The sequence below is a fragment of the Arachis hypogaea genome, chromosome 15 (assembly GCF_003086295.3).
Source record: "Arachis hypogaea cultivar Tifrunner chromosome 15, arahy.Tifrunner.gnm2.J5K5, whole genome shotgun sequence".
Lineage (NCBI taxonomy): Eukaryota > Viridiplantae > Streptophyta > Magnoliopsida > Fabales > Fabaceae > Arachis > Arachis hypogaea.
In genome coordinates this window covers 33,953,359-33,961,891 of record NC_092050.1, presented here as the reverse complement: position 1 = coordinate 33,961,891, position 8,533 = coordinate 33,953,359, and the positions used below count along the sequence as shown (strand labels likewise).

The following is an 8,533-nucleotide window of genomic DNA, read 5'->3' as shown; positions in this document are numbered from 1 at the left end:
ACGTTAGAAGCCACGTTAACCTAGTTAACGTGGGCTTTAACGCGAAACAAGAAGGGGCACACTGGAACGTTAGTGACAATGTTGAGTGTCACTAACGTTCTCGAAGGATTAACAAGGCAACGTTAAAAGCCACGTTAACCTAGTTAACGTGGATTTTAACGTAAGGCAAAGGGGTGCATTGGAACGTTAGTGACAATGTTAAGTGTCACTAACGTTCTCGAACTTATATTCTCACTAAATATTAACACCCCTAACGTCCTGAGCTGAAGTCTCTGCCCACTTAGCACTTTTTCTATGCAAGTAAAGCCAAGCCCAAATGAAGAAAAGAACTGCTTCAAACTCAAGATCCAAAGGCCCAAGACTTGAAGAGTAAACTAGAAGCTGAGAAGAGTAGTATATATAGGAGTAGCTTTGAATTGTAAAGAAGTGCTGGAAGCTGGGAAAAAGGAGAACTACTCTCTGTGTTTTACTTTCTTTGCAATTTCTAGTTTTATGATGTATTCTCCATCTTTGTTTTCATTTTCAAGAGCTATGAACAACTAAACCCCTTTCATTGGGTTAGGGAGCTCTGTTGTAATTTGATGGATCAATACTAATTTTCATTATTCTTCTTCTATCTTTCCTCTTGATTTTACTTGAAAGCTTTCGATCTTCATCCCATTGAGTAGTTATCTTGGAAGAGAAGCTATTCAAACTTGGATCTCTTTTGAACCTTGAAAGAGGAATGAAGAGATCAAGCTAGAAATGCTTTCTCATGCTGGACCAAATTGAGTTTGGATGGGTATGTGACTATAACCCTCTCAATACTTGGTTTGGGAAATGCATGTGGTATAATCAGTGACCATACTTCATCTCTTCTCATGAGCAATTGACCAAGGAATTGGCTATTGATCAAGATTTGAGAGATTGAATTGCAAGAAATTGTAATTCAATCACTTAAGATTGCCAAGGAGATCAATGAGTGCATTGATTGAGAAAGAGATGAAAATGAACTTGATCTGGAGAATTGCAACATCTCCTAAGCCCAATGAACTCCCCATCTCTGATCTTACCCATTCTCTTTAATTTCTGTCATTTACTTTTATGAGCAAATCCCCCATTCCCATTTAAAATTCTGCAATTTATTTTCAGTCATTTACTTTCAGTCCTTTAATTCTAGCATTTACTTTTCTGTTATTTACATTTCCGCCATTTTAATTTCTGCAACTCTCAACCCAAATTCTGGATTTTCTCAACTAGAACATTCTTCTAATTAAAGTTGCTTGATTAATCAATCATTGTGGGATTCGACCTCACTCTATTGTGAGTTTTTACTTGACGACAACTTCGATACACTTGCCGAAGGGAGATTTGTTGAGAGACAAGTTTTCCGTGCATCAAGTTTATGGCGCCGTTGCCGGGGATTGATTGTGCATCAACAATGATTACATTGGAAGATCACTAGATTGAGCATTTTTATTTTGTGAATTTCATTTTTCTGTTTGAGTGATTTACTTTTTGTTTTAGTTAAACTTCTTCCCTTCTCCCTCTACCCGTTTATTTTTCTTTGTTATTTTCAATTCTGTTTGCTAATCCACTAACTGTTTGATATATTGCATCACCCACAACTAACAATAACTCTGACACAAATACTGTCTGCACCTATTTTCTTTGCTTGCACTTGTTGGTTGTATGATAGGGAGAAGAAGCGGGGCTTCAACTTCCTTTGATTCTGAACCTGAGAGAACCTTCCTTAGACTAAGGAGGGAGGCAAAAGAAAAGCGTGTAGTTGGTGCTGAAGAAGAGGAGGAACACTTTGAGGAATACTTTGAACCTAACATGAAAGAAAATATGGAAAATCATCATGAAGAAGAGACTCACAACCATGGCAGAGGAAGTGGAGCAAATCATGCTGGGGAGGATAGAAGAGTTTTGGGCTCTTACATCAATCCAAACCCAGGCAATTGTGGAAGTAGCATCCAAAAGCCAACAATCCATGCCAACAACTTTGAACTTAAACCACAACTCATCACCCTTGTTCAGAACAACTGTTCGTTTGGAGGAAGTGTTCAAGAAGACCCCAATCAACATTTAACCACCTTCTTGAGAATATGTGACACAGTGAAGTCTAATGGTGTTCATCCTGACGCCTATAGACTGCTCTTATTTCCCTTCTCACTCAGGGACAAGGCAGCCAAGTGGCTGGAATCCTTCCCAAGGGAGAGCTTGACAACTTGGGAAGATGTGGTGAACAAATTCTTAGCAAGATTCTACCCTCCTCAACGAATCAATAGGCTGAGAGCTGAGGTTCAAACTTTCAGGCAACAAGATGGTGAGACTCTATATGAAGCATGGGAGAGGTTCAAGGACTTAACAAGGAGGTGTCCACCTGACATGTTCAATGAATGGGTGCAGCTGCACATTTTTTATGAAGGGCTCTCTTATGAGTCAAAGAAGGCCGTAGACCATTCATCTGGATGATCCTTGAACAAGAAAAAGACCATTGAGGAAGCCATAGATGTTATTGAAACAGTAGCAGAAAACGACTACTTCTATGCTTCCGAAAGAGGGAACACAAGAGGAGTGATGGAGCTAAACAATGTAGATGCTCTGTTGGCGCAAAACAAGCTCATTACCCAGCAGCTGGCTGACCTCACCAAGAAGATGGAGAGGAACCAAGTAGCAGCAATCTCCACTTCGTCAACAACACAAGAAGGAGTGAATGAAGAAGCAGAGGGGAGTCAAGAGCAAGCCAATTACATTGGGAATTCACCAAGGAAAAACTATGATCCATACTCCAAGACTTATAACCCTGGATGGAGAAACCACCCAAACTTTGGGTGGGGAAGTGAGCAAGATCAAAAGCAATTCACCCAGAGGACATCTCAACACCCCCACAACAACACTTCTCCACATACTTATCAAAACCAAAACAGCACGTCTGCTCCGAATCACTCATCAATTGATGACAAGCTCTCTAAGATTGAAGCCTTACTTGAAGGAATATGCCAAGAGATTCAAGAAAATAAGGTGTTCAAAGAGGAGGTGCGAGCCAATATTAAGAACCAGGGAGAGACCATCAGGAAGCTGGAATTCCAGGTGGGATATTTAGCTGAGAAGATTCCCAAACCTACTGATAGCTTCCCAAGTGACACGAAAAAAAACCCCAAGGGAGAAGCAAAGAAAGTAAGATGGGAAGATTGCAAAATGGTCACTACAAGTGATCAAGAGATTGAAGACAAGCAAAGCAAAGTATGCAAACAACCTGAAGACAACTCAACAAAGGAGGATAGAGATCACAAAGAACCAGAAATCTCACAACAAGAGCTGCTGAAGCTCTATGCACCATTCCCTCAACTGCTCAATGGTGCTGTGGAAAAAAGAATATACTCAAGGTTCCTAGACTTGTTTGCATCTCTGCATATGAACATACCATTCATCAAGGCAATTCAACAAATGCCTGCATTCATCAAGTATATGAAGGAACTTCTTCCCAGGAAAAGCTCACTCAAGGGAGGGCAGACTATAGTGATGAACAAGGAATGTAGTGCCCTTATTCAACCTGAGTTGCCTACAAAAAGAAGAGACCCAGGAAGTTTTCATATACCTTGTGCCATAGGTGAAAACATGTTCGACAGAGCACTATGTGATTTAGGGGCCAGCATCAACTTACTACCCTTATCCCTGGTGAAGAGGCTGCAGATCAATGAGATAATGCCCACAGATGTCATTATCAGACTGGCTGACAAAACTCAAAAGCAAGCAATAGGAGTGGTGGAAAATGTGTTGCTAAAGGTTGGGAAGTACTTTCTCCCAACAGACTTTGTCATTCTGGACATGGAAGAGAGTCACACTCATCCAATCATATTGGGAAGGCCATTCCTAGCTACGGCCAGAGCACTTATTGATGTAGAGAAAGGGGAGCTAATATTGAGAATCCATGATGAACGACTCAGCTTCAATGTTTTCAAACTCTCGCAAGAAACAGATCAAGAGGACAAGGAACTAAGCACAAATGATAATGAGACACTGAAGGAGGAAACAAGCACTGAAGCACAGCCAGTTCATTCTGAGATCCCCTTAACTGATAAACAAGGAAAACAGTAATTGCCACAGCTCAAAGAAAAGTTGGAGGAACCCAAACCTCTAGAGGCAGGTGAAGACAGCATCACAACTCCTTGGAGAAAAGAGGTCACCAAGGGGAAGGCAACCTCAAAAGAAACAAAGAAGAAGGTACCAAGAGGGTGGAAGAACAAGAAGATCCCTACGGAAGACTTCTCTCCAGGGGATAGATTTGTCTCAGCCTACTTCCCAGATATTCCCCCTAATCTCCCTACTGTGCCATCTCAATTACCCAAGGTCTTCACTATCAACAGAGTTCTTTCCCTGGAACATGTGGAGATTATTGATCCAACCAATGGATACAAGTCCACAGCAAGAGGGGAGGACTTTAAGCACTACCAACCACCATGATGAAGGAAAAACGTCAAGCTAGTGACGCTAAAGAAGCGCTTCATGGGAGGCAACCCATGTTTTATATGCTTTCAAATGATAATGAATAAGTCAATCTTTATGAGCTTCAATCCAAACTTAACAAACAATTGGTGAAAATCTTCTTATGCAGAATATAGTGAGGAACAAGTTTGGTGTTCAAAGCAAACCAAGTTGCATGCTAGTCTTGGGAGCTTTGAACACAAAACTTTCATCACACTGATCCAAACTAAGTTTGGTGTCACCTTATGGTGCCACCAAAATGCATATAAAGACCCACCAATAGTTAGTTAGTTAGTTGGAATTCATAAACAAACAATCAAATCCTTTCTTTCATTTTTATTCTTGCTGAGCATAAAAAGGGATTGATTGGACAATTAAATGGGGGAGATTTCGCCACTTAATGAAGAGCACTACACACATGTCTCAAGAGGGAACGCATGGGGAAACGCTGCCATGCAACATTGGAGAAAGAAAACCCTTGAAGACCGAACCAATCACTCTCATTAAAGTGATGATCCTTGTCTTTCCTTCATATACAACCCCATCCGTCCATCTAGTAAACATTCATGCAATCCACACCCTTCACTCACTCATGATTTTCTTATATAAGTGAACCTTAGTGCATGCTCACTCCTCACATCCAAATCCCCACTCTCCACACTTCTATTGGCACACTAAACTCTTCATCACAAATTGCTTTAACCAACCCACTCTTCATCTATCCGAAGCCCCAAACCCCCTCAAACAACAATTCAAGTCATGGCATCATCAAGCTCAAAGAGGCAAAAGAGGAAGGGGCCTATGGAGAGTGCTCCTTTTGATGACAAGAGATTCAAGACTATCTTTCATGAGCATGAATTTGAGCGGATAAGTGCTAGAAGGATATTGCCAGAATTAATCTTCCAAATCAATGCCAATGAATCACCACAGATTTGGAGAAAAATCGAACAGAGGGGGTGGCAATTGCTCACCAGTCCAGAGGGGAAGATCAATGGAAACCTTATCAAAGAATTCTATGCAAATGCAGTTAGAGAGGATAAGACCAAAGCCCCAACCTTCAAAAGCTATGTGAGAAGAAGGGAGGTGGACTTCAGCCCAAGTGCCATAACAAGAGCTCTTCACTTGAAATCACCTCATTTTGATGAGCAGAGTTATCAAGCAAGGATAAGTAGAAGCCCTGATAAGGATGACCTCTCAGAAATAGTATCAGATATCTGTGTCATAGCCGCTGACTGGGAGAGGTATTCAGATGGGAGACCAAAATTCATAAAAAGGGGAGACTTTCACCCTGAAGCCAAAGGGTGGTTTGAGCTTGTAAGGAGGTCCATCCTACCAGCTGCTAATAATTCAGAGGTTAACATCAATCGAGCCACTATGGTACAATGCTTAGTGCAAGGTGGGGAAATCAAAGTGCATGAGCTCATTGCCGAAGGGATTCAAGAGTCAGCTGAGAAAGCTGACTCAGGTGCCAGACTTTGGTACCCCAGCACCATTCCCCGCTTGTGCAACAAGGCCAAGGTAATATTTGAGGACAGCAGCCTAGACTGGGTGAACCCAGGGAGGCCAGTCACACTCGAGCGAATGGTCTATACCACACCGGCTCAGCAACTAAGAAGGCCACATATAGGAAGGCAAAGGGCCCAGGAAGAAGCTCATCAAGAGGAATATCATCAAGAAGATTATCAACAAGAAGAGCATCATGACCCAGCCAACTTGAATATGACTCACCTTCTAAGAGCCATTGAAGATTTGGGACAGAGACATATGGAAGAACAAGAGCAAATACTGAACCTTCAAACCAACTGGCTGAGCCAACAGGAAGCATGGCAAAAACAACAAATGGAGCAGCAGCAGGAACACTACTCCCGGCTCACTCAAGCCATCAACCAAGTGAATGAGAGGCAAGAACTTCAAGAGAAGCACTTGCAAGAACTCAACCAGCGGCAGATAGCCCAAATGAAAACTTTCAATGAGTTCAGTGTACTCAATGAAGGAAGGCAACTACATAGGGAGGAGTTCTATGTAAATACTCAAGCCAAGTTAAACTACATGACCAGTAATATGCATCAGGTACACTATGCCATCCCTACATATGATGAGGTCCAAAAAGATTTTGTAGAACAAGAAGAGAGGAAGGTGAAACAGCAAAAGGGGACACTCAAGAAGAAGATGGAAGATGGTGGTTTCTGGAAGAAGCTGCTTGGAAAAGGCAAAGGAAGTGGAAGCACAAGCATTCAAGAGAGACACAATGAGGACAAGCAAGGAGGGGAGCAGGGGCATCCACATGAATGAAAGGTGGTGGAGTTCTTTTTAGTCCATTGTTTTATATGCTTTAAATAAGGAAGATCTTGTATGAAATAGAACCTGCTTCCATGTTATGTTTAAACTTTTTAAAATTCTGTCTTTTAAGTTTTCCTTCTGAATAGGTCCATGATTGCTGGTTTAAATGTCACTGCAGCATTCCCTTATTTACTTGTAAGCTTGTCCCTTTTTATCAAATTGAAGAAGAGAATGATTATGTTTTTAAAAGACCAGAGTAGAGTTCCTAATGTGGAGGTGCATTCATAAATCTTTGGGGTAGTCATAAGTTAGCTAAGTTGGATCAACCACAAGGTTAGGAGGACAACTATCTATCCTGAATACTTGACTTTGGATATACTCATGAGACTAAGTTAATAACAAGATCCTAAGAAGAGAAAAGGCAAAGAACAATGGAAGTGAAAAACAAAAGAAAAAGAGTAAGCAACAAGGCTAGGCATCAATGGTTTTAATCTTGAGGCAAGTGTCTGTGGTGCTCCTGTGTGAGGGATCTACTTGGATGAATAAGCTCTTAGGGGTGCTTTATCACTTGGTAACTTGGGTTAACTAACCCGTGATTATCAGCTGAAAATCCACTATCAAGAGTAACCCTCACTACAGAGCATTTAGTAACCCAAAGAGGTGCTGGACACCAAGGTCTCAAGAAAAGAAAATAAATAAACTATATGCCTGTGGTGTGTATGTATGAGGGAGAGACTTGAGGGAGTAAGTCCTTAGGGGTGCTTCAACACCTAGCACCTTGAACCAACTGGTTCGGGAGTGTTGGCTGAAAGCTTATCTTAAAGAGTTGCCCCCTTACAGAGCACTTAGCCTAAATAACACAAATAACCCTTGAAATAACAATAAAAGGATCAATGAATAAAAGTCTCATGAGATATAAACAAAGTAAGTGTTTAGGGACATGATAAAGGTCTGAAAGCCAGTAATGGAATGAACCTAAGTTGCTATGCATGAAACCACCATAAAATCAGTAATATGACTCCCACAAGTATGACTCATTCCTCTAGATATTCCATTTATCATTCTCTTGTTCCAGTACTTGCTTAGGGACAAGCAAGCTTTAAGTTTGGTGTTGTGATGCCAGGGCATCTTGGCCAGTTTCACTGACCTTTTCTTTACTGTTTTTAGGATAGTTTCATACATTTCTTTAGGAAATAAGCTAGTTTTGGGTAAATATTCACTTATGCCTTGATTCAAGCATACATTGTGCATTTTACATAATTTCATGAGGATTTTGCATAAGTTTAGTGACAAATATTATGTTGCATTACTCATGACTTGGACTAGAGCTTTGATGCACTTTATTGCTTGATTTCAGGACAAAAAAGGAAGCAAGAAAAGGGGAGGTAACTTGCAAGATTAATGAGAAAAGTGATTGCCAATAACATTCTCAAAAAGCCATCAATGCCCACGTTAGAGAGTCACGTTAACTAAGTTAACGTGAACTCTAACGTGGAGAAGAGAAGTTGAGCCAACGTTAGTGACACTTAACATTGTCACTAACGTTGGCAATTACTCATAAGTGGCCACGTTAGAAGCCACGTTAACCTAGTTAACGTGGCCTCTAACGTTAAGGGGGGAAGAGAAGCCAACGTTAGTGACACTCAACATTGTCACTAACGTTGGCCTATGGTGCAAAGTACCACGTTAACTCCCACGTTAACTTGGTTAACGTGGGAACTAACGTAAAGGATGAAGAGTTGTCGACAACGTTAGTGACACTCAACATTGTCACTAACGT

General features: G+C 41.1%; 1 non-coding gene across 1 annotated transcript; it reads right to left on the bottom strand.

Moving 5' to 3' along the window:
• Positions 1-2,271: 2,271 nt before the first annotated feature.
• Positions 2,272-2,375, bottom strand: LOC112753445 (small nucleolar RNA R71). The gene has a single exon (XR_003177833.1). It is a non-coding gene; the product is annotated as a small nucleolar RNA R71 (small nucleolar RNA).
• Positions 2,376-8,533: the final 6,158 nt, after the last annotated feature.